General features: G+C 42.3%; 1 protein-coding gene and 1 long non-coding RNA gene across 9 annotated transcripts in view; one reads left to right on the top strand and one right to left on the bottom strand.

The window, feature by feature from the left end:
• The window catches only part of LOC125282066 (focal adhesion kinase 1-like), a 424,568-nt gene that overhangs the window by 210,394 nt on the left and 188,179 nt on the right, over positions 1-25,995 (bottom strand). The window lies entirely within an intron of this gene.
• The window catches only part of LOC125282090 (uncharacterized), a 106,164-nt gene that overhangs the window by 35,130 nt on the left and 45,039 nt on the right, over positions 1-25,995 (top strand). For 7 of the 8 annotated variants that reach the window (XR_008959666.1, XR_008959659.1, XR_008959663.1 and 4 more), the window contains one exon: positions 16,473-16,617. This is a non-coding gene — a long non-coding RNA (uncharacterized LOC125282090). Of the gene's footprint in view, positions 1-14,783; positions 14,934-16,472; positions 16,618-25,995 lie in introns of all 8 variants that reach the window. The other variant, XR_008959662.1, reaches the window with a different exon arrangement.

Below are 25,995 nucleotides of genomic sequence, written 5' to 3'. Positions count from 1 at the left end.
CTAGTAAAGGTAGCTTTTGTTTTTTTAAGTCTAGAGTCGTAAGTTCCAAGAGAGACTCCGAGTTTGCCTTTGTGGTTGGCACGTCTGTTACTTGATGGTTCAGATTAAACCCGAAGCCATTCTCAGGGGCCTGGGTCAGATACCAGACTTGCTCCTGTGGCGTGCTTGGATTCCTCCTATGATGAGAGTAGGCCTTTGTGTCCCGAGTGTCCTCAGTAATGGTGATCTTTCTGCTTGTTTCTTCTGTTTCTTTCCTAGCTTGCTTGCCTGTGTTTTTCTGGAGCCCCTTTTCTTCCCAGTGTTGCCTGGGGTCAGAGTTCCTTCTGGTGAATGATATGTTTTCACTGGGGGCATCTAAGAGGTTATTTGAGCTCTGACTGCTATTAGGAGGCTGAATGTAACGCCTGGAGACAAAGCCATCATCGAGAGTAGTATGTCAGAAATGAAACTAGCTGTCCTGGGGCATCACTGGACACAGATAGGCCTCTTGTTCCCCTAGCCTTTTTCAGCTCTTGTTTTCACAAGTTAGTGAATTCATAAAACCCTGGTCGTGGTCACAGTTAAGCAGAGGACTCGATTTTTTCTTCGTTAATGGGATTTGCTACGGACAGAATTACCCGCGTAGTAGGAGAGCTGAACTGTCTATGTCTTGAATGTGTATCACGTGTGCTCAGACAACAGAGGCTGTAGGAGCCCAGTTTCTTACTGTCTCACTGCCAGAGTGGAGTGTGTTTAAATAGCTACATTTTAGAGATGACCCAGACTCTCAGTTTGAATGGAAAAAGTGTAAGTAGCTTTACATTTTTTTGAAAAAAACTTACTCGTACAGATTGTTAAGAGTGTTTTTCTGTCTTCCTTCTTCAGTATGAGTTTAGTACTCACTCATGTTTTGAAATTAAGAAATTGGGCATCTTGAATTCCTCAATATTCCCTAAGCTAGTTTTAAAAGAATCTCGCAACTTCAAATTCTTGTTCTTGTGTGTTTTCTAAATACTTTTATAAATTTGCAGACTTAAAACTATCGATCTGAAAAAACCTTTACCTTGGAAATATCTGGGTTCCTATAGACATAGTTTCTACAGATTTGTTTTTAATGTTGATCAAGATGTTTTCCCCTGCATTATTCATTTTTCATCAAGACAATTACCTTAAGTCTTAAGGTCAGAATTAGGCTGGAAAAAGGCCAAAGGCATGGCTTTGAAAACAAAAATAGTCAGAGGAGCCATCTACAGACATGATCTGGGTCAGACTTGATTTGCAGCTTACTCAATTTTAGAATCGCCTGTTGGTTTTGTGAGCAGAGGTCTGCCAGATGAATTGAGCAGAAGGGTGGGATTAGCATATTAATCAGGTGCTGGCTACTGGCCTTCTTTTTCTCCTCCCTCTTTCCCCTCCCTCCCTCTCTCCTTCCCTGAATGATCTAGGAACACAGGCCCCTGGGGTCACATTACTGGCTGGTTTCCTTCTGCTCTGGAGCTTAATCTAGCCAGGATGGTCTGTGTTTCAGATCGCAGAAGCAGAAGATTCTGTAACTGAGAGGCATTCTTCAGGCTGCCGGAAAATATTACAGAAGGAGCACCTCCCAAATTTTGCTTCAAGCTCTGAGAAAAGGAGCACACAGGGGAAGCTTAGTGTGGCTGTGGATGGAAGCGAACGCTGTGGGAGCGATGAAAGGGGACTTGGTGCGCGGACGCCTGGTCTGATCTTGAGGCCTGAGTTTATGTTGCTGGAACTGGCGGGCCAAGAGGCCCTGAGACCAGCAGGTGCCGTCTGTATGGGGAAGAGCGGCTGTAGTCCCATTTCCGACGTGTTGGGCTAAAGGTATAGGTAACTTAAAAATCTGTTTGGTTTAAATTTTATTCAGATTCATGCTTTTGCATTAAAAAGGTGGATAAGAGTTTTTCAGACCTTATTTCAAATAGATTTACAACGAAATTTAAGGAAAAATGGAAATCGATGTACTGCAGGTTTGCAGCTCTTGGCATAAAACCAACTAGATAGCTTTTAGAAGTAAATAAAAATATTTTTATCAAAGTGCATTTTAAGTAAGTTATCTTTTCTATTCTGTGTCTCTTATAGTTTTATGTTTTATTTCGTGTGTTAATTAAGGCACCCATATCCGTTCTGTGATGTGGAAGTCGAGGCTAATTTTAACTTCAATAGGATTGGAGGGAAAAAGTGATGTGGTTTTTCTTTTTTCAAAAGTTGGTTCTCTTTACTCACTGTAAAGATTTTGTATTTAATTTGAAATTCCATATTATCGTAAGGTGGTCTTATCACTAAGGGTTAGTAATACTTGGATAAACATTTTCCAGTTTAATGTTTTTAGGGTTTTTATTTGTATAAAAATATAAAATACAGCATTTTCATTGTAACATTCAAGACAGTATTTGGGAAGCATGTTTAGAAGTTAAAAATGCCGTGTAATCCATGTATGAATAAGACCAAATAATTTATCTGCTTCTCTTAAAGTATTAGTGAATATTATTCCTGGGGGATGAAGTCCGTAATAAAGAATTTAATACGGATACTGGTATTTTAAAGAGTATATTCAAGTATCACGTTAACCTCCTCAGGAAAGACTTTTACAAGGAAGAAACCTGCGCTGGGTGAAGACCTGAAGTATTATAGCAGACCTTCAGGCTGATTCGGCTCAGTGTTTGGCTTGGAACTTTCAGAGCCGCCAGGATGTGGGGGTGCTCGCGCCCGCCAGACCACGGTTTAGATCGCTGTCAGATCGCGTCTCATTTACCAAGTTGTCGGCATCATCTAGTAATTCTTGTCTAGGCTTTTAAACATTTCCCCTTCCTTCCTTCCCTTCTCTTCCCTTCCCTTCCTTCCCTTTCTTTCCTTCTTTTCCTTCCTTTCTTTGCTTTCTTTCTTGCTTTTTAGGTAATCTCTACACCCATCGTGGGGCTTGAACTCACTAACCCCAAGATCAGGAGAGTCGCCGACTGAGCCAGCGCCACTTTTAAACATTTCTAAAACATGTGACGCCAGACCTCAGATGTCAGACCAAACAAAACGCCTGTCACTTTATTACCTAATTAGGTATTTAGAGTAAAGATTTTGCTGAGTTAAATTCAAATTGTTGAATTTTAAAGGGCTTTGGGTATGGAAACTTCTGAAAACTGTAATTTCTCACCTGAGGACTGCACAGTATAATTGAGCATGACCAGTAACGAGTGCTCAGAGGCAGAGAGCTCTTTACTATTCTTGTTGAAGATTTTCGTCTCTCCCAGACTTGTTGGGACCCGTATGCACAATGCTGCCTCCGTGGTGTGACAGTCCTCTGTTAGCCCTGATCCTTAGCAATAAGGCTCTGATTTCACTAAGTCTAGGCTAGATTCATGTCTATGAATCCAGTAGCAATGGATATTAAATAGTTGGCTACTGGGTTTTTAAGAAATTCAAGGTGACTTTAGAAATATGAGCTTCAGAAGGAAAGAGAGACTGAGGTGCTTTTGCTCATCCCAAAGCAATTGATAGAAGCAGCTTATTTCCCAGTATGTTTACTGACTGGCAGAGCTCGTGAGGAGAGGCGTTTTTCACTGAGACGTCATTTCGATAGCGGTCAGGGTTGGGTAGGAGAGCAGAACCACGTGTATGAAAGAGGGGAAGAGGTAGGGACAGCATCAGGCTTAGATCATTGCATTTGCAGGCTGGAGCAGGCCGTCACCTCTGACGCATGGTCTTGTTTCTGGATTGTGCAAGAGGAGTTTTCTGACAACACTAAGGAGGTTGTCACCCTGTCCCCTTCTCAGGGCTGAGTACACCATCTCCCCAGGGGCACGCAGTGCTTATTGCTGTATTGGGATCAAGTGCCATTTAAAAAGTCCAGTCTCATTAAGTGTATGAGTTTCATGAGTCATTGAGTTTTATGGCTTCACAGGTAGGTGAAGCTGGTTACTCCCACCTAGTGAGATGGCCTTTGTCAGGAGCTAGGGAATTACAAAACAACTAATGTGTATATAATGCCGAAAGCACTCTGACAAGCTGATTTTGTCCCCATGGGAGTCCTACGCTGTAGGAACCATTGATGGCCCTATTTCTGAGATTGAAATTGAGGCAGAGAGTGCTTAAAAAAAACTTGTCCAAGGCCCTATAGCTTCTAGACTTTAGCCAGGCAGTCTGCTCTGGACGTTTTTGCCCTCAACCTTTGCTATTGCCTTTCAGCTAAATAGGGAGAAATAATGGTCAACAAGAGGTTTTAGCTGGACAAAGGAGAGGGAGAGGGTAGCTTTTGGTGTGGTTTATAGATTATTTTCTGGATAAAATGTAAAAATAATAGGAACGGTTTATTGGCTCTTGGTGGTAAAGGAGAATGAGAAATTAAAGATTTCTTTAAAAATTCAGGAGTGGGGGAGCCTGGGTGACTAACTCTACTAAGCGTCTGCCTTGGATTCAGGTCATGACCTCAGGGTCCTGGGATCCAGCCCTGCATCAGGCTCCCTGCTCAGCGGGGAGCCTGGTACTCTCTCTCCCTGCTCCTCTCCCCCAGCTTGTGTTCTTTCTCTCTCTCAAGTAAATTAAAAAAAAAAAAAAAATTCAGGAATGACCCCAGCTCTGTAAAGGTATCTGCTGGTTGTTTCTCTGTGGTTAGTTTGAATGTACTTCTCTGGGGTTCGTGATGATAGTAAGGCAGTGTGCTGGTGTGTCTGTGCCCAATGCTGAAAGTCACCACCCCAGAGGCAGTTTGAGGCCTGAGCTCGGTTGTTCAGCACCTGTCCCCCGTCTCTACTGCTCACCACGAGTGCTATTTGAGGGAACTGCAGTGAGCTCCTTCCCGGGGAAATTGGCAGTTTGACTTTCAGTGCCACTCACTCCCATCATTTCTCACCTGACTACTTAGCTTCCCACTCTTTTGCATTCCCAGGGTGATGCTTAGTTTTTTCTGGTTTTGATTTATTCGCCCTTGTCTCTGAGGCCTTTGTGTGGTTCAGATTTGAGTTGGGAGGCCAGATAGGAGTTCTGCCCACATCTCTGACTGACTGTGTTACCTTGGGCAGGTCACGGGAGATCTAGAACCCGTGGTTTCTTTATCTTCATTGCACCTGCGCCATGTACCTCACAGGGTTATGGGTGAGGGCCAAAAAAAAAAAAAAAAAGAAATTCCTGAAAGTGTCTTTTGAAGTATAAATGTATAGCATTATTAATGTTCCCAACCTCCCCAAGTTTCTTTGTCTACTCCCTGCTTTGATTGCATGCATAAGCTTTGGTCATGGTATCTTTTGCATTACTTGTTTACCTCTGTATCCTCAAAGGCCCTGTGTCTTACTGTCTTTGAATTTCCTAGCACTTGGCTCAAGACACGCTGGAATGGATACTGGCTCAGTAATGTTCAAATGAATGAGTAAAGAATGTCTGTCTAAGGGATGTTTCTGGTCATAGTTGTTTTTGTCGTTGTTCATCGTTTTTTCTGAATGAAGACTTCCTCCTTGTCTCTATGCTTCTTGAAGTTAGCCTTGTTAAAAATCTGCCCTTTCTTACTTTCTTGTGTTTCCTTTTGCAGGATGTTAAATTCCAGTATCTGTGGCCTCCTTCTTCAAGGGCTAGGCTTACTTTTAAATATTCATCTGATGAGTCTTGCTTTTAAACAATCAGATAAACAATCAGATAAATCAGTTCTTCCAGCTATTGACTTAGAGATAGAAAATATTTAATATTTATTGTTTGTGTATTCATTTAACAAATACGCTTTGAGTACCTTTTGGGTACCAAGCTCTGTTCCTGGGGCTAGGAACAGAGCAGTGAACAAATTGGATGAGATTCCTGGCCTTATGCAGCCTCCGGTCTAGTGGCGTGTCACTCAGTGAAGAAGAAAATGAATACATAAGAGAATTTCAACGAATCTTAAGAGCTGTAGGAGGGAATCACATGAAGAGGGCTTCTAGACCAGTGAGCAGTCGTCATATTTATAAATAAAACTGAATATGTTACCGATGTCGTGCTCTTAGTTTCCCTTTGTATCAGGTTACCTGAAAGGTATCTAATGGTGTTGATGGTGAGTACTTGAAGCTCTAGCCCATCCATGCCTCATCCACAAGAAAGATACAGAATGGCTGAGGAGGAAGGTGGCTATTCCCTGGACTTTTGGTTTCATGAGAGCACCTCAGTCTGTATGAGTGCTCCTCAACCTTGACTAGAACCCTCTTTGTTCAGGTAGCTCTTTTTGAGTATCTCTGATGGACCAAGGGGGACCCAGGAAAGATAAGGGAGTCATCGATCACCCAGTAACTTCGCTGTGCCATCTTGCTGTGTGTCAGTGCACCCACATCCTCAGTGCCAGGGAAACTGCTTGCTTATGGCATTGTGTGTCCACATTCGTTCTCCACATTGTTTACAATGTACTCTGGATTATAAAGAAACAGTACAAATAAAATATGCCCAAGCCAACACCAGAGTATTTCATTAAGTACATAAGGACTTCCTAAAAAAATTTACTTTTACATGAGTAATTAAAGAGGAATAGACTTCTTCTGACAAAAAATTTTAACAGAAACTGGTAATAGTGACTTCCCCCCACCAAGAAAGAAACTAGGAGGGTAGGGCACAGAATTTGGGATCACAAATTAGCAAATGTTACAAATATAGCAAATAACAGGAAAATCATTCTCTTCCTGGACTAAGGCCTGTTAGGCCACCTCCTAAGTAAATATGTCTTTAATCTGTTCACTTTCTACTTAGTCCAGGTCACCTCTGCTGTCACCTGCATGGCCAGCATGCCTCCCTCTCCTCTTGATCCCCTTGTCTACTGTCCACGCAGCAACTAGGGTGATCTTTTAAAACACAACCATGCCACCAGCAGCCTCACATGCTTGAAATTCACACCTGGTGTCACCCTTTGCCTGTTTGCTAAGCTTCGGCCATACTGCCCTTCTTTAACTATCACTGTCCTGAGCACCCCACCCTCCTTCAAAGCTCAGGGCCTTTGCATATGCTGCCCCCTCCACCTAGGACACTCTCTGCCTCACTGAAGCAGGCTTCTCCTTTAGATCTCAGCTGAAATGTTTCTTCCTTGGAGAGAACTTCCCTGATTCCTCAATCCAAGTCTATCTTTAATTAATTATTCTCTCTCGCAGAACTCTGTTGTTTTCCTTCATGGCATGTATTCCAATTTGGTGTATCTGTATTTATTATCTGTCTTCTGCATTAGATTGTGAGGGCTATGGGGGCAGACGTCTTTACTGTGTTGTTTACAGCTGAAATACCAGAGCCACTTATTAGCACGTAATCATTTAGTACATATTTGTTACATGAATTAATGAATGAGCAAACTGCTTGGGAACTTGAGTTCAGGACTTTATATCTGCCTTACGCATACTGTAAACATGCTATGTTTCCGTTCCTCACTCCATTGGTGAAGATTTTGCTGTATCTCTCCTTAAACGTCGCAGTTGGAAAATGCTCCCATTATTCATGTGCTCCACAGATCTTACCAGCATGTTACTGATTTCTATGCCCAAGTAACTGATAAAAACACTGTACCTAACAAAGCCAAAAATGAAACATCAGGTCACAGACGGATGTCTCTCTAGGTTGAGAGCTGAATATCTCACTTCTGATCCCGGAGTTGATACTCCTTTGTGTCTTACTCTTCGCCAAATCAAGAGAACCTATGAAGTTTGTCACACAGCCAAATTGTCCACTGTGCCACCACCACGCTTAGCTCTCGATGTTCTCTAAACCTAGAGCCCTCTCACACACCGCACTGTGGCCTTCTGTAGCACGGATTCTCGGGGAGCTCCACTCAGGCTGCTGGAAATCACTGCTGCTCCTGTTAAGTGTACACATCTCCTGTTATCCCTTTACTGCACTAAGGTAGCTAGTAGTGAAAATGAGCAGGGGAAACTATAGGTTTCACTTTGCTAGGATTTTTATTTGCTCCTGTCTCATCTCTTTTAGATTCACTCTAATATCTTGCAAGTCGTATCATTCAAATAAATATTTACTGAGCATCTGCTGTGGACCATGCACTATTTGAATCCCCATAGATTTAGGGCGATCAACACAAACCCCCTCAGTCCTGTATAGTTACAGTATGATCAGGCTCACAGAGAATTAAAAAAAAAAATCATATCTAAAAACTGATGGAACATTATCTGATTTCAGTATCCTATTTCTTAAGTTGCTTTAAAATACCAATCTCATTAGGGTGCCTGGGTGGCTCAGTTGGCTGGGTGTCTGGTTCAGGTCATGATCTTGAGGTCCTGGGATTGAGCCCCATGTCAGATTCCCTGCTCAGCGGGGAGCCTACTTCTCCCTCTCCCTTTGCTCTTTCCCCCTGCTCGCGCTCTCTCTCTCTCAAGTAAATAAAAAATCTTAAAAAAAAAAATCAATCTCATCAAAACTTACACATCAGACTGGTTTTGTTCATATAAAGCTTTCATCTCCTCCAAAACTTGCCTGAGTCCATCCTCCTAGAACATACAAAATGATATTGATACACGTCCATTAATTCCACCAAGTCTGTAGCAATGTCTGATCTACTCTATGTTTATCTTTGATTCATATATCTTATCAAAAAGCAGTACCTGTGGGAATGCCTAGAACAAGTGTTGATGAGGATGAGGAGAAAGTGGAACCCGCATACATTGTAGGGAGGAATATAAAATGGTGCAGCCCTATGAGAAACAGTCTGATGGTTCCTCAAAAAGTTTAACATAGAATTACCATATTATCCAGCAATCCCACTTGTAGGTATACTCAAAAGACTTGAAAACATATGTTCATTCAAAAACTGTGTATAAATGTTCAGAGCAGCATTCTTTATGGCAGCCCCGAAGTAAAAACACCCAAACATCCATCAACTGATGAACTAATAAACCAAATATGGCATATCCGTTCAATGGAATATTATTGGGGCATAAAAAGGAATGTCGTACTGCATGCGTCAACATGGATGACCTTTGGAAACATTATTCTAAGTGAAATAAGCCAGACACAAAAGGATAACTATTGTGTGATTCCACTTACCCGAAATATCTAAAATAGGCAAATTCGTGAAGACAGAAAGTAGATTAGATGTTACCAGGGGCGGGGGGAAGAGGGAAATGGGGAGCTATTGCTTAATGGTTACAGAGTTTCTGTTTCAGTTGATGAAAAAGTTTTGGACAGAGGAGTGATGGCCGCACAATGATGTGAATGTAATTGAGGGCACTGAAGTGCACACTTAAAATTGGCTAAAATGGCAGCTTTTATGTTATATTTTACCACAATAAAAAAATAGAGGAAACAAGCAATAAAAGGAATGAATTACTGACAACGTAAGCAATCAACATACTGATGAAGGATATTCTCAAATACACTGTACTCAGCAAAAGAAGTCCGATACAAAGGAGTACATACTGTACGATCCCTACTGGCCCTTCCCAGAAAAAGTATGCAACTCCTGGCACGCTGAATCCAGACACCTCCCCGCAAAAAAAGACAAATATAATCTGTAGTCACGGAGAGTACATCAGGGCTTGCCTACGGCTTCAGAGAGTAGGTAGCTACAAAAGGGGAAAAGGGAACCCTTGGGGTGACAGAATCCTTGACTGCGGCACTAGTTATAAGGATGTATAAATTCGTAAAAAACTAAAAAAGTCTGCTAAATTTGTATTTTGTTGTATATAAATTATATCTCAATAAAATTAACCAAAAAAACCCACCACTCTTTTAGAAGCAATAAGGCATGACAAAAGTATGTAAATAACTTTAACGAAAACAGATCTTAAAAAATTATTACAAGGGTAGTAGTGATACCTAGTCCTGGGATCAAGTCCCCCATCCGGCTTCTTGCTCAGCGGGTGTCTGTTTCCCCCTCTCCCCCTGCCCCTCCCCCTGCTTCTGTGTATGCTCTCTCTCTCAAATAAATAAATAAAATCTTTAAAAAAATCACTACAAAAAATGAACACTTTTGGTTTGCAACAACAGAAGGACCAAATGTGTTTCTCTACTATCCACCTTGGGGCAAATTTTTAAAAAAATTTCCTTTCGAAGGATAAAAATATTAAAATTCTGAAGTTCATAGATATTACACAGTAGGTCTGTCAGCAATCCAAAGATAAGTGACCCAACTACTTTTAGGGCCAACATACATGTAGCAAAAACATTTTGGCGCTATTGGTATAACTACAAAATCAAGAACTTAACCCTCTTCAAACATAAGAAAATACGTAATTCCCAATGAAAAACGTAAGCATGTCTTCTATCTTCCCTTTCATCAAGTAGTTAAACAGAGATCATGGAAAAGTCTGATTTATTAGAATTCAGTTAAATATTCCTATTATCAGCAAATACTATTTTAAGGAATAGCTGAAACTCCTGTATGATTCATAGATCTGCAGGTATACAAAAGACGTGTGAAATAATTTTATAAAAATACACACATGGGGGCACCTGGGTGGCTCAGGCGGTGAAGCGTCTGCCTTCAGCTCAGGTCAATCCCGGAGTCCCAGGATTGAGTCCCACACTGGGCTCCCTGCTCAGTGGGGAGTCTGTTTCTCACTCACCCTCGGCCCCTCCTCCCTACTTGTGTTTTCTTTCTCAAATGAAAAAAAATCCTAAAAATAAAAAAACACACACACACATATGCTGGGGCCCCTGGGTGTCTCAGTTGGTTAAGTGTCTGCCTTTGGCTCAGGTCATGATATTAGGGTCCTGGGATCAAGCCCCATGTTGGGCTCCCAATTCAGTGGGAGTCTGCTTCTCTCTCTCCCTCTCCCTCTGCCCCTACCCTCTGCTCGTGTTCTCTATCAAATGAATAAAATCTTTAAAAAAAAATAAAAAAAAAATACACACATGCTTTCAGATTTAGATTTATCTATAGTAAAAATTGTACTGTTTTGTGTTCCCACCTCAGGCTGGGAGCCCAAGATAATTTTTCTAAAACCTCACTTAAACTATTAGCAGTTCTACATATAGAAAGTGGACAATTATTTCAATTTGCTGAATACAGCACCTAACCTTGAGGTCGTGGAATGAACAAGGCAGAGTCCCTCCTCTAGACCCAGTGACTATCATCTTCCTGGGAACAATGATTCTTGAAAGGTCCTGTGGGTCATGGGCCTGTCAGCCCTCACATCAATCAGATAGATTGGCCTGTCCCCGCTTGGCTGTGTCAGAGACTGGCCAACCTCCTCAGGCCGAGTCTTCCAGGCCGCTGAGTCACCTGAGCAGACGGGTTTGTTAGTGGAAGGTGCCTGTGCGGCAAAAAGCTGCAAAAGGTGCTCTGCCAAACTAAAACCTAGAAAAAGGAGTGATTTTATAACTTTTTTTTTAAAGATTTTATTTATTAATTTGACAGAGATAGAGACAGCCAGCGAGAGAGGGAACACAAGCAGGGGGAGTGGGAGAGGAAGAAGCAGGCTCATAGCGGAGGAGCCTGATGTGGGGCCCGATCCCACAACACTGGGATCACGCCCTGAGCCGAAGGCAGACGCTTAACCGCTGTGCCACCCAGGCGCCCCTGATTTTATAACTTTTAAGTTTGCCTCTGAACCCCCCAAAAGTGGTAACTTAAGATTTGAGTGAAACAGAGAGCTGCATGGACTGAAGGTCTGAAGAGCCAGTCGTAAGGCCGGGGCGGCCAGCTCCTGCTGGACGAGTCTGTGTCTCTTTGGGCTTGTCTCCTCATGTGTTACATAACCTCCAAAGTGCCTGGTTGTCTGAGTGCAGCATGGGGTCGTATTTTAGAGCCTGCGTGCCTTGGCATTCTGGCATCTCTGCTGCCCGTCCCACCACTGTCTCCTAATTTTTAAATGAAGTAACTGTTCTGAAAGAACAACAGACAGGAAATCTAGGAAATCTGTGTTCAAGGTGAGGCTTTGCTCCAATATGCTGTAAGTTCAGACAAGTCCCTGAACTTGATCTATAATTTCTTTTGGCTCAGTCTCATTTGCAAAATGACCTAACTGTTCGACCAGGCACTCTCTAATGTTCAAAACAAAACTCACCTTTCCCCAAACACTCTTCCTCCTGATCTCTGATGCTGTATCTGAGAGAGAATCCCCTCAAGATCCTCTGTGATTCCTCCTTCATTCATTATCCATCCCATCTCCACCCCTGTTCTAACAGTTACAAGTCCTGTTTGCCTCATCTCTGAAACCCAGACACTGATTTCTGGGCCCAGCGACCAGACACAGTTTGGACCATACGCAGCTCTCACAGTAGGTCTGTCAAAGAGCGATCATAAGCACCCCTGCCACTGTTCTTTCTTATCTCCAATCTATTCCATGTAGTGCTGCCATCACCACCCTCAAAACGTAAAAAACTGTCCTGTCACTTCCCTGTCTAAAATCCTTTACCAACTTCCAAATGCCTTATACATGAATACACAACTCTCCTAGGCCTAGAACCCACCTTTGTAGCCTCTGCACACACATCAGTCCCCCCTTCCTATGTGACCATGAGTCTCTGCACGGCTGTATCCTTCAGCTGCATTGCCTATCTTCCTTCTCAGAGTGGGGACCTCATCCTTCCAGGCGTGGCCCCAACGCCCCCTCCTCTACCCCAGCTCCTACCAGCATTTCTCCTTATGCTCCTGTGTACACCTCTCTAGTGTCCTCACACTGCATTCTAATACTCACATTTCGTGCCCAGCAGAACATGCCCGGTATCCACGCAATGGCTGCCCTGTGTTAGGGAAAGTAGTCAAGGATGGAATTTAAAGTGCAAGTTTGAAACCAGACTGCCATGGTTTAAATCCTAGTTTCACTTCCCACTGGCTATGGCCAAGATACTTAATCTCCCCAAGCCTCTGGATACATGGCTGGAAGAAATGGTTTAAATCTCAAAGTGTTCTTATAAGAACAACGGATAACATAGGCCACGTGCTTAGCACCCTTTTGAGGTAGTAAGAGAAAAATAAGAATAATGGTAATAAGTAGTAGTGAGTAAGGGACAGGCAGGGCTAGGTAGGGAGAGAGAGGTAGGGGGCTACGGGATCAAGCTCATACAAATCTCAAAAATTCAGAGATATAAGGAAACCAGAGCTAAGGGAACAAACCAGACCATCCTGTCCCAGGTGTGGGAGCTGGGGTCTTATTATGACAGCTACCTGTGACCAACAAAGAATTACAGGACGCTAAAAAGGAAGCAAGCCACTGACGATGTTATCACTAGTCCTTACTCAAGGGTGCTATCAACAGAGAAGTAAAGATTTAAGTTCCCTGGTTAGCTTTCTATAAAAGACCAACCCTAAAAGCCCACAAGGGTAAACCTGTCAGGACCCCTCCCCCTCCCGAGAGCTTCTTCTCTTTCATCACTTACTGAACCTCTATCGGTTTACTCTCCTTTGTCTGAGAGATTCAGTCTTCGACTAGGTGAGACAAGAACCTCGCTGGTCTCCCACTTCAATAGCAGCGGCAGTGGTAGACAGAAAATTAATAGCAAAGACTGACGTCGCTGCTACTTGTATGTCAGGCATTGTCCAGAGAAGCTGACATATATATATACCACTCCTAGGGCCCTCGCGACAGGAAGAGTTGAGTACTATTATTATACTCTTTCCCATTTCTGCAGAAGAAACGGACAGCACAGAGAGTCTGAGTAACTGCCCCGAGGTCACAAGTAGGCTCCATGCTCAAAATGGGGCTTGAACTCAGGACCCTAAGATCAAGAGTTGCAGGTTCTGACCACTAAGCCAGTCAGGCACCCCAACCACTGAACAGACAACTTATCCAAGGTTACTCAGCTTCTAAAGTGGCAGACTTTGTATGTAAGCTTTCAACCCCACAGAAGCTCCTTTGATTTTAGAAGAGTCGTTTTAAAACATTTGGAAAATAGCTCTAATGGTGAAGTCTACAAAGGGGGGGAAATACCCAGATTCACACGAATTCACACAGCCATAATTTACCTATATGATTATGGAAATTTTCATAACCATATAGAATCAAAGGTGGAAATTACTGCTATAGAAACAGTTTGTTTTACTTGGTTACCTTTTAAAAAGCAACATTTCTAAAAAGAAAATATGACTGCATTCTAGCTAACCCCAGAAACTATGTTCCTCTTTTGCAAATAAAGATACAATAGCTGTGTAATCTGAATTGAGTGACATTTCCTTTTCAGCTCTACAGTCAGGGATAATTTAGCTAAGTTTTATTAAATACACAGATCTATAGTGGACTGTGCTACAGAACTGTATTCCAAAAATCACCAGTATCCACAACCTTCCTCATATACCTTTTTAATTTCAGAATCTCGGCCTGAGCTTCTTTTCCTTACCTGTACAATGGGGCCAACAGTACACACTTCTAAGGGGCTGTGGTGATTGATTACTCTTTAAGCAAATATTCATGAAGTGCTTACTCTATGCTGCATATTGTTCTAGACACTGAAAATAAAGTAGTGAACAAAGTACTTGTTCTCAAGTCTACGTTCCAGCGTGGGATACAGATATACTGATGATAAATATATTAGTGAAAAGTGCTAAGGAGAATAAGCCAAGGCAGGTAAATAGAGTGATGATGAGAGGACCTGAGGGTTTTGTTAGTGTTCAGAGAAGGCACAGACCTGCAGTGTGGAGCGAGTAAGGCATGTGGAAACGGGGCCATAGGTTGGGTAGAGAATTACAGGCAGCAGGAATGTAAGTACAAAGGCCCCAAAGAGGGGAATGGGTGGCTCACACACGTGCCACCCACACCTCTCCTTGGGGTCCCCGCATCAGCAAGGAGGCAGTGACACTGGAGCAGAGTAAGGGAGGGAGACCCTGGTGGCTGAGATCAGAGTGAGGGCTGGAGGCCATGTCAGGTAGGACCCTTGTAGGCCCTCTCACAAGTTTTCTGTTTTATTTTCAGTGAGATGGGAAACCATACAGGTATTTTGAGCAAACAAGTGACAGGATTGGAGCTACGTCTTTAAAAAGAACTTTCCGACGGCTGAGTTAAGTAGACAAAAGTTGACAATGGTGGAGGCAGGAGACCACTTATGCTATTAAAATAATCCAGGTGAGAGAAGATGGCAGCTTGGGCCAGGGTGTGGATGGAGGCGGTGGTGAGAAGTGGTTGTGTCCTGGATAGATTTTGAAAGGAGTGCTAATACAGACATAAGAAGAGAGGATTCAAGGATGATCCCAGGGTTTTGACCTACGGAAATGTCAATATAAGGTTGCCGTTCCTGAGGTGAGGAAGGTTACACGTGGAGTTGGGGGAGGGAAAAGAGTTGGGAGCTCAGTTTTGAACATAGGAACTTTAGGTGCCTACAGGATATTAGAGTGGATGAGTAGACCATTAGATAGAGGAGCCTGGGGTTCAAGGAAAGGGTATGGACTAGAGATACAAATGTGGGTGTCACCAGTGTAGCATGGTATTTAAAGACCATACAGAAAGTCAATGTGGAATATCGGGAGCAAGAATTTCCTGTCCCCTTCTAGGTCCGTCAAGCTGTACTAAGAATCAAATTGATATGAGACAGATTAACAGGAGAAAATCAAATTTAGTTTCCTACATACAGGGAATCCACACTGACATGGAAATTCCAAAGATAGGCAAAATAAGGTGTGTGTGTGTGTATCCATCCTGAACTAAAGAGAATCAGGTGGGGGTCTGGGACTTTGACAAAGGGAAAGAATGCAAGTCACAGGGCAAGAAGAGCGAATGTTTGGTAATTAGATGCTTGCCTTGCCATATAGATGGGTCACTTGGATAAGACTTATTTCTGGTAATAACCATTATTAAATTGGGGAAAGACCCCAATTTAGATTCTTCTATTAGTCAAGGAAGGGGCAAAAAGTTTCTTTCATAGGGAGGAAGTCCATAGGGTCTTGTTGCCTTTAGGTCAAAATAATCTTCAAGCCAAAGTGGCCCACCTTGGAGCAGCCTGGCCCTTGGCCCCTATAGGACCAAGAGTTGAGGACTGTACGGGTAAGGCCCAATGCCAGCCAGACTCAATAACCCTCACATTTCTCTCTTCTCAACAGCCCTCCCTTCCTTGTTTTTTTTTTTTTTTTTTTTATTCAATTAAAGAGGATTTTGTGAGTGATAGGGTCAGTTTTTTTTTTTTTTAACTTCGGTTTCTAGATTCCTAATCTCCAGTATGTGCATAACAGTTTAAAGAATTCACCATTTAAATTCTAAAATTGTATTTGAAGCTATCCACACAAATATGAATGCCAGTTGTGATATTTTTTGTAACACTGTCAATGAAATTCTTTTGCAATTTAGAACTATCATTACAAAGCTAATAGAAGGAGCTATGAAATTTCTAAAGGCATTTCTAATTGATCTTAAATTTATCAATTGCCAATAGTTTTCAACTTACAGAAATGTTGAAATTTTGAATGTTGAAAGTTCACTTTGTGATAAGTAAGCCAATCTCTCGGTTGTAGATCCTTTCCAAGAAATATTAAAGAATGCCAAAGCTGTAACACTAAATTTGTGAAACAACTCTTTTCTTTGTAAGATGAGTTGAATTAGTTCTTATCTTGGGTTCCACAAGTGTAAATTTATCTTTGAAACAGATTTTTTCCTTTTTTATTTTTTTTAAAGATTCTTCAGTGATCTGCACACCCGACCTAGGACTGGCACCTACAAAGCCAGATCAAGAGTCCTGTGCTCCACCAGCCAGGCGCACCTCCACCAGCGACTACTAACTGCTTTACACAAATCTAAAGTCATATACAGATTTTAAGAAGTAAGTTGTTTAATGAGTTCAGTTTTCATAAATTCAGCCCAATATTTTAAAATTAAATTATCTATATGCTTGTGTTAAAAAAAAAGTACCCGAGAGCGTATTTTTTAAATTAAAATCTTGTGGAAAATAGTTATGAATCATGAGAATGGTGATTTGTTACCGTTTGCTCTTTGTTTTCATAAGCCATTACAGAAACCTTTCCGAGGGGTTCATTCATACTGGCTTCCCAGCATTAGGGAAAAATCACAATCTGGGGCGGGAGAGGTGGGAGCCCGCTTTCCTCTGCGGCTCGGGCTCGCTGGGTGCTTTCCGGCCGGCGTCCTCCCACGTTCGGCCACTGATTTGGGGCAGGACCGGCTGCGTTGGTTCCTGGCGCTGAGCACCCAGGCAAAGGCGGCCCTCTCACCCGCGGCAACCGAGCTCAGACCTCTCAAGGGCACCACCGGTCGCTCGCCCGAAAGCGACTGTGACTCCCCGCAAGGCTTCGCCCGCCCTTCTCCAAAATGGGGGCAGGTCGGCGCCGGGGACGCTGGGCGCGCTCCCGGCGGAAGCATGGAGGGGGCGGGGCCGGTGGGAGCCCGGCGCTGATTGGCAGGCGCGGCCGACCTGATCCCAGGCGCGGGTCCGTAGAGCCGGGCGGCGCGGCCTGGGGCTGGGATGTGAGGGGCTGCGGGCTCCGGGCGGCAGCTGCTCCTGCGAGTCTCGGCGACTGCAGCGCAGGCGGGCGGGCGAGGTCAGCGGACGCCGTCGGCGGCTGGCCCTGTCGGCCGCGGGATGAGGAAGCGGACGGAGCCCGTCGCCTTGGAGCATGAGCGCTGCACCGCCTCGGGCTCGTCCTCGTCCGGCTCAGCCGCCGCAGCGCTGGACGCCGACTGCCGCCTGAAGCAGAACCTGCGGTGGCGGGCAAGGGGCCGGCAGAGCCGCGCTGCGCCGCGGACGCGGGCATGAAGCGGGCGCTGGGCAGGGGAGGCAGGGCGCAGGGGCGGGGCCCCCTACCTGGCCCGCAGGCAGCTCTTAAGCCCCCCGCCCCTCCGTACGTTTCTTGCCTGCAGGAGCGCCCCACGTCTACCCTGCATTCTCACGTGTCCTCTTTCCCTCGCCTGGCCCGCCAGTGCGGCCCGCGGGCATCCTTTCCCCAGATAGCTGCTTGCCGGAGGGCCCCCGACTGTCCCCTTCCCTCCCCTGGTGCCCTTTTCTGGCCCTCCGCGGAGCCGAGCCCCGTGCCCTTACCCTCCCCAGGTGAGCCAGTGGTACCCCGTCCTCGACCGGCTGGACCAGCGTCTTTCCCAGGGGCTGGGAGCAGTGGGCAATCACGACCCCACGTTGGAGAGTAGAGGAGGGCGTGGGGGGGCGTCCCTTGTGAGGCTCCTGGACGCTTCTCACGTAAGAGGTGGGACGTGGAAGGGCAGGCTCCAGAGCCAGAGAGCATTGGGATTCTTGGCCTCAGATCTGCATAGAACTCAAAACTGAGCGCCCCTCTTGCTGGGCTGGCGTGTGCGGAAGCTTACCTTTTCCTGATTTCTCACTTTGGTAATTTTTTCTCGGTTAACTAGTTGTCAGAAGTGGCATTCTCTGCTGGACCTTTGGGGGAAGGTTCAGTGGTGTGATGTGGCCAGGGGTACACCGCATGGTCAGCTGTTGGAGGGAAACCTGTCGTTGCTTGTGCAGATGGCTAATGGTGCTTGAAATTGGATTACACTGAGTTGTCTCCTTAGGAATCTCTGTAGAATCTGGAAGTCTTAGTTTTTTTTGCGTTGTCTGAATAGGAAATGAATGCATCCAGGTAAAGCTGATTTCAGAATTAAGATAGTGTATTTCACAGGGACAGATCTCTCCATATGCTAGCTTTGTAATTAATCTGGCTGTTCACAGAACGTATCATTCATGGTAAGTTTGAAGTCTGGGTGTTTCACGGTTTTGAACAGGTTAGTATGTAATGTTCTCAGGTGTTGTTGCAGAGTCGTTTCTTTTGGGGTCAACTGGAATGCCCTTAATTGACACTGGCCACTTCAGTGTCAAATATTTATTAAAATAGCCTCTAAAAATATCAATATCATTGCCTAAAAGATCATGAAATTGAAATTGAAAATATTTGGATAAATAATATTTATCCAAATAAATAAATATTTATCCAAATAGACACTTCAACATTTCAACCTCATTGCTTAAAAGGTTATGAAATTAAACTATAGTCTTCTCTAAGTCAGTGGTTCGCATTCTTGCCAGAAGGGCAGGGACTGACAGTATTTTTTTTTTCTATAAAATTATCTAGTAACTGGTCAATATCTTTTGTGAAACTAATTCTAGCTTGAATGTACTTTTGTAAACAGGTTTGGCATTACACCTAGATAAGTTTGGGAATTCTTCCTTTGAAGAAATGAAATTATTAGGCACAATAGTGTTTGGGGAAACAGTGCTGGCCTGGCACCTTCCTCGAAAGATGTATTGTATTTCAAAGATACGTTTATTTTCATTTTTGTATCAGGACAAAGAAAGACATTCAAGAGGTGCTCATATCCTTTGGAGGAACGAAAGACTGTTAGGGAATAAAAAGAGAAGCAGAGGGCAGGAAAGCCAAATGTATGTGTTACTCCGTGGTTTCCTTCCCTATTTCTTGGAATGTTCTCCTGGTCATTCTTCTCCTTTGTTTTCTTCTTCACCCAGGTCTCTGCCCAACTGTCACATCCTCAGAGAGGCCCATCCAAAATAGACTTCTTGCCACTCCCAACACCCTTATTCTGTTTGCTTTTTTCATCACACTTATCTCCCTTGACCTTGCAATTGTCCGTGTACTTAATTGGCTTTATTGGTTCTCTCCTCCCCTACAATAATGGAACCCTATGAGAGCAGGGGCCTTGTTTCCTCCACTTTTCTGTCTCTAGTGTATGGCCATAGTAGGTGGCGGAAAATACTTATTGAATTAGTATCTCTAGAATAAATTCCTAAGAAGTGAAATTGCTGGGCCACGGAGTGTGTGTTTATAATTTTGAAAGGTGAGGCCAAGGAGTCCTCCAAAGTACTGATGGATACTTTTTCCCCGGCAGGTCAGTTACTTCCTTTCCCCCAAATACTGAATATCACCAAATATTTGGATCTTTTCTCTATTTGATTGATGAAAATGACATCTGATTTGTAGCTTTAATTTGCATTTCTAATTGTTAGGTGGCAATTTTTGTGTGTTTTTATAAGCCTATTGTGTACCTTTGAGTCTCTCAGTACGTGCCTTTGTTTGGGTCCTATTGTGCACATTTTCAAATACACAAAAGTAGGGAAGAGAATATAATGAACCTGGATGTATCCATCACGTCTTTTTAAACAGTTTGCCATGTGTTGCCAATCTTGAATCATTTGTCCCTCTTCCCTCCATTTCTTTGTAGGGTGGGGGACTAGAATGTTTTAAAACAAATGATTTTATTCGTAACTACTTCAGAGTATAACTTGGGAACTGGAACAAATAGAGACTTTTGAAATATATATAACCTCATTGCTATATTTATCAAAACTTTTTTATATTTATCAAAATTAACAATTTATTGCCTAGTACTAATTTAATGTAATATCCAATCTACATACACATTTCTCCAGTTGTCTCAGAAATGTCTTTAAAAGGTTTGTGTAAAAATCCTGTACATTTCTTAAATTTATTCCTAGTTGATCTTTTTTGTTGTTGAAAATAGGACCCTTTCTTATATTCCATATTTTTATTATTGTACTTTACTAATTTTTATTTTATTTATTTATTAGAGAGAGAGGAGCACAAGTAGAGGGAGTGGTAGGCAGAGGGGGAGGAAGAAGCAGGCTTCCTGCCGAGCAGGGAGCCCCATGCGATATGGGGCTTGATCCTAGGATCCTGGGATCATGACCTAAGCCCAAGGCAGATGCTTAGCCGACTGAGCCACCCAGGTGCCCCTGTACTTACTGATTTCTCAAGCAGTAACTTATGTCATCATATTGTTTCTAGTAGTTTTTGCAGTTGGTTCTCTTGGATTTTCAGGTATAATATCATATCAGTTACAAATAATAAGAATTTCATTCCATGTTTTTTACTTTTTATGTCTCTTGTTTCTCTTTTTTGGTTGCTTTGTATTTCCAGGACGAGATCAAATACTAAGTGAGAATGACAGTGGGTACGTTGTCTTGTTCCTTCACTGAGAATGCTTTTAGTGTTTCTGCCACACTAGTTATTTTACTAAGGGCTGTGTTGTTGCTCTTTGTTTTTTTAATCAAAAATGGTTGTTGAATTTTATTAAATACTGTTTTAGCATCTGTGAAATTATACAGATGTTCTTCCTTGACCTGTTCATATGAATAATAGTAACAGATTTTATGTTATTGAATCATGGTCATATTATTGAATCATCAGTGAAAACTCAGTGTGTAGCCAGATTCTAGTAATATTTTACTGAGTCATTTTACATTGTGATTTGTGAAACCAGTTTGTAATTTTGTTTTTAATGTAATCTTTATCAAGTTGTTTTAGTGCTTTCCTTAGCTTTATTAAAAGCTTTCTCTGCTTTAGCCAGTTTAAATACTCTTGAAATGATCTGTTTCCTTAAATTTGGTGGAATTCCCCAGTAAAACTACCTAAGCTTGGTGCTTTTGGGGCGCCTGGGTGGCTCAGTTCTTAAACCTCTGCCTTCGGCTCAGGGCGTGATCCCAGCGTTCTGGGATCAAGCCCCACATCAGGCTTCTCCGCTAGGAGCCTGCTTCTTCCTCTCCCACTCCCCCTGCTTGTGTTCCCTCTCTTGCTGGCTGTCTCTCTATGTCAAATTAATAAATAAAATCTTTAAAAAAAAAAAGCTTAGTGCTTTTTTAGATTTGCTATCATTTTCTGGTTTAGTTTTGGTGATTTATACATTCATAGAAAATCATCTGTTTTATCCAGCTTTTTCCTATGTATCTGGGGCTGTTATCCCTGTCCTGTTCCCTGATTTTGTGTGCTTACGTTTTTTTCCTTTCTCCCCCTTTTATTTATTTATTTATTTATTTTTTAATAAAGAATTTTCTCTTTTTTTCTTTTTTTTTTTCTTTTCTATTATATTATGTTAGTCACCATACAGTACATCCCTGGTTTCTGATGTAAAGTTTGATGATTCATTAGTTGCGTATAACACCCAGTGCACCATGCAATACGTGCCCTCCTTACTACCCATCACCAGTCTATCCCATTCCCCCAACCCCCTCCCCTCTGAAGCCCTCATTTGTTTCTCAGAGTCCATAGTCTCTCATGCTTCATTGCCCCTTCTGATTACCCCCCCTTTCTTTATCCCTTTCTTCCCCTACCGATCTTCCTAGTTCTTATGTTCCATAGATGAGAGAAATCATATGATAATTGTCTTTTTCTGCTTGACTTATTTCACTTAGCATTATCTCCTCCAGTGCCGTCCATGTTGCAGCAAACGTTGAGAATTCGTTCTTTCTGATAGCTGAGTAATATTCCATTGTACATATGGACCACAACTTCTTAATCCAGTCATCTGTTGAAGGGCATCTCGGCTCCTTCCACAATTTAGCTATTGTGGACAATGCTGCTATGAACATTGGGGTGCATATGGCCCTTCTCTTCACTACGTCTGTATCTTTGGGGTAAATACCCAGTAGTGCAATGGCTGGATCATAGGGTAGCTCAATTTTTAACTTTTTAAGGGACCTCCACACTGTTTTCCAGAGTGGCTATACCAACTTGCATTCCCACCAACAATGTAGGAGGGAACCCCTTTCTCTACATCCTCTTCAACCTTTGGTGTTTCCTTCCTTGTCCGTTTTTGCCATTCTAACTGGCACAAGGTGGTATCTCAGTGTGGTTTTGATTGGAATTTCCGTGATGGCTAATGATTTTGAACATTTTTTCATGTGTCTTAGCCATTTGTATGTCTTCATTGGAAAAGTGTTCATATCTTCTGCCCATTTTAGGATTTGTTTATTTTTTTCTCGTGTATTGAGTTTGAGAAGTTCTTTGTAGATTTTGGCTACTAGTCTTTTATCTGTAGTGTCATTTGCAAATATCTTCTCCCGTTCCGTGGGCTGCCTCTTAGTTTTTTTGACTGTTTCCTTGGCTGTGCAGAAGGTTTTGGTGTTGATGAAGTCCCACAGTTCATTTTATCTTTTGTTTCTCTTGCCTTTGGAGATGTGTCATGAAAAAAGTTGCTGTGGCCGATGTCGTAGAGGTTGCTGCCTGTGCTGTCCTCTAGGATTTTGATGGATTCCTGTCTCACATCGAGGTCTTTTATCCATTTGGAGTTTATCTTTGTGTATGGTGTGAGAGAGTGGTCAAGGTTCATTCTTCTGCATGTAGCTGTCCAATTTTTCCCAGCACCATTTATTGAAGAGACTGTCTTTTTTTCCACTGGATGTTTTTTCCTGCTTTGTCAAAGATTATTTGCCCAAAGAGCCGAGGGTCCATTTCTGGGTTCTCTATTCAGTTCCATTGGTCTATGTGTCTTTTTTTGTGCCAATACCATGCTGTCTTTGTGATCACAGCTTTGTAGTACAGCTTGAAATCAGGCAACGTGATGCCCCCAGCTTTGTTTTCCTTTTCAAGAATTCCTTGGCGATTCGGGGCCTTTTCTGGTTCCATACAAATTTAAGGGCTGTTTGTTCCAGTTCTTTGAAAAATGTCATTGGTATTTTGATTGGGATAGCATGGAATGTGTAGATTGCTCTAGGTAGCGTAGATATTTTAACGGTGTTAATTCTTCCGTTCCATGAGCATGGAATATTTTTCCATCTTTTTGTGTCTTCTTCAATGTCTTTCAAGAGCGATTTGTAGTTTCTAGAATATAGATCCTTTACATCTCTGGTTCAGTTAATTCCGAGATAATGTATGATTTTTCATGCTATTGTAAATGGAATGGATTCCCTAATTTCTCTTTCTTCAGTCTCCTTGTTCTTGTATAGAAATGCAACTGATTTCTGAGCATTGATTTTGTATCCCGCCACATTACTGAATTGCTCTATAAGTTCTAGTAGTTTGGGGGTGGAGTCTTTTGGGTTTTCCATATAGAGTATCATGTCATCTGCGAAGAGAGACAGTTTGACATCTTCTTTGCCGATTTGGAGACCTTTTATCCCTTTTTGTTGTCTGATTGCTGCTGCAAGGACTTTTAGTACTAAGTTGAAGAATAATAGTGAGAGTGGGCATCCTTGTCGTGTTCCTGACCTAAGGGAAAGGCTTCCAGCTTTTCCCCATTGAGAATGATATTCACTGTAGGCTTTTCATAGATTATGAAATTGAGGAATGTACCCTCTATTCCTACAGTCCGAAGGGTTTTAATCAGGAAAGGATGTTGTATTTTGTCAAATGCTTTTTCTGCATCAATTGAGAGGCTCATATGGTTCTTGACTCTTTTCTTGCTGATATGATCTATCACACTGATCGATTTGCGAATGTTGAACCACGCTTGCATCCCAGGGATGAATCCCACTTGGTCTTGGTGGATAATCCTTTTAATGAACTGTTGCCTCCTATTAGCTAGGTAGGATCTTGTTGAGAATTTTGGCGTCCAAATTCATCAGGGCTATCGGTCTGTAATTCTCCTTTTTGATGGGGTCTTTGCCTGGTTGGGGGATCAAGGTAATTCTGGCCTCATAGAATGACTTTGGTAGTTTTCCTTCTATTTCTATATTTTGAAACAGCTTCAGGAGAATAGGTATTATTTCTTCTTTGAATGTTTGGTAGAATTCCCTGGGGATCCGTCAGGCCTTGGACTCATGTTTTTGGGGGAGGTTTTTGATCACTGCCTCAATCTCTTCATAATTAATCGGTCTGTTTAAGTAACCAATTTCTTCCTGTTTCAGTCTTGGTCGTTTATAGGTTTCCAGGAAGGCATCCATTTCTCCCAGGTTGTTTAATTTATTGGCATAAAGCTGTTGATAAAAAGTTTCTAATGATCCTTCCTATTTCATTGGTGTAGGTTGTGATCTCTCCCTTTTCATTCATAATTTTATTAATTTGGGTCCTTTCTCTATTCTTTTGAATAAGTCTGGCCAGCGGCTTGTCGATCTTGTTGATTCTTTCAAAGAACCAGCTTCTAGTTCTGTTGATCTGCTCTACTGTGCTCCTGGTTTCTAATTCATTGATCTCTGCTCTAATCTTGATCACCTGCCTTCTTGTGCGTGGGTTAGACCTGTTCCAGTTCCAGCTTCTTGAGGTGTGAATATAAAAACTGCATTTTAGATTTTTCTATTCTTTTGAGTGAGGCTTGGATGGCTATGTATTTTCTCCTTAGGACCGCCTTTGCAGTGTCCCATAGGTTTTGGACCGATATGTTTTCTTTGTCGTTGGTCTCCATAAATTGCTTAAATTGATTTTTAATTTCCTGGTTTACCCAATCATTCCTGAGCAGGATGCTTCTTAGTTTCCAAGTGTTTGAGTTTCTTCCAAATTTTTCCTTGTGATTGAGTTCCATTCTCAAAGCATTGCGGTGTGAGAATATGCAGGGAATAATCTCAGTCTTTTGGTATCGGTTGAGACCTGTTTTGTGACCCAGGATGTGATCTATTCTGGAGAACGTTCCCTGTGCATTCGAAAAGAATGAGTATTCTGTTGTTCTGGGGTGTAGTGTTCTGTATATATCTATGAGGTCCATCTGGTCCAGTATGTCGTTCAAAGTTCTTGGTTCTTTGTTGATTTTCTGCTTAGGTGATCTGTCTATTGCTGAGAGAGGAGTGTTGAGGTTCCCTACTATTAACGTATTATTATCTATATCTTCCCTACTATTAACGTATTATTATCTATATGTCTCTTTATTCTGGTTAAGAGTTGGCTTGTGTATCTAGCTGCTTCCCTGTTGGGAGCATAGATATTTATAATTGTCATATCCACTTGTTGGATACATCCTTTAAGAATAATATAGTGTCCTTCTGTATCTCTACCTACCGTCTTTAGTTTAAAATCTAATCTGTCAAGGTACAACACCCAGTGATGACAAAAATACTCAACAAAGTAAGATTAGAGGGAACGTACCCCAAAATAATAACAGTAACCATATATCTAAAACACACAGCTAACGTCATACTCAATGGTGAAAAACCAAAAGTTTTGCTTCTAAGATCAGAAAGAAGACAAGGATGTGCACTCCCAGCACTTTTGTTTAATATAGTACTGCAAGTCCTGACCTCAGCAATCAGACCAGGAAAAGAAAGAAAAGGCATCTAAATTGGTAAGGGAGAAGTAAAACTGTCACTATTCGTGTATAGCACGATAGCACGATACTATATCTAGAAAACTCTAAGGACCCTACCAAAAAAAAAAGTCACTAGAACTCATAAGTTCAGTAAAATTACAAGATGCAAAGTTAATACACAGATCTGTTCCATCTCTATGCACTACGAATGAAATAGCAGAAAGAGAAATTGAGAAAGAAATCCCATTTACAA

Source organism: Ursus arctos, unplaced genomic scaffold (genome assembly GCF_023065955.2).
Source record: "Ursus arctos isolate Adak ecotype North America unplaced genomic scaffold, UrsArc2.0 scaffold_16, whole genome shotgun sequence".
NCBI classification, from domain to species: Eukaryota; Metazoa; Chordata; class Mammalia; order Carnivora; family Ursidae; genus Ursus; species Ursus arctos.
Note: the sequence above shows the minus strand (reverse complement) of the source record. Positions and strands in the feature narration are given on the sequence as shown.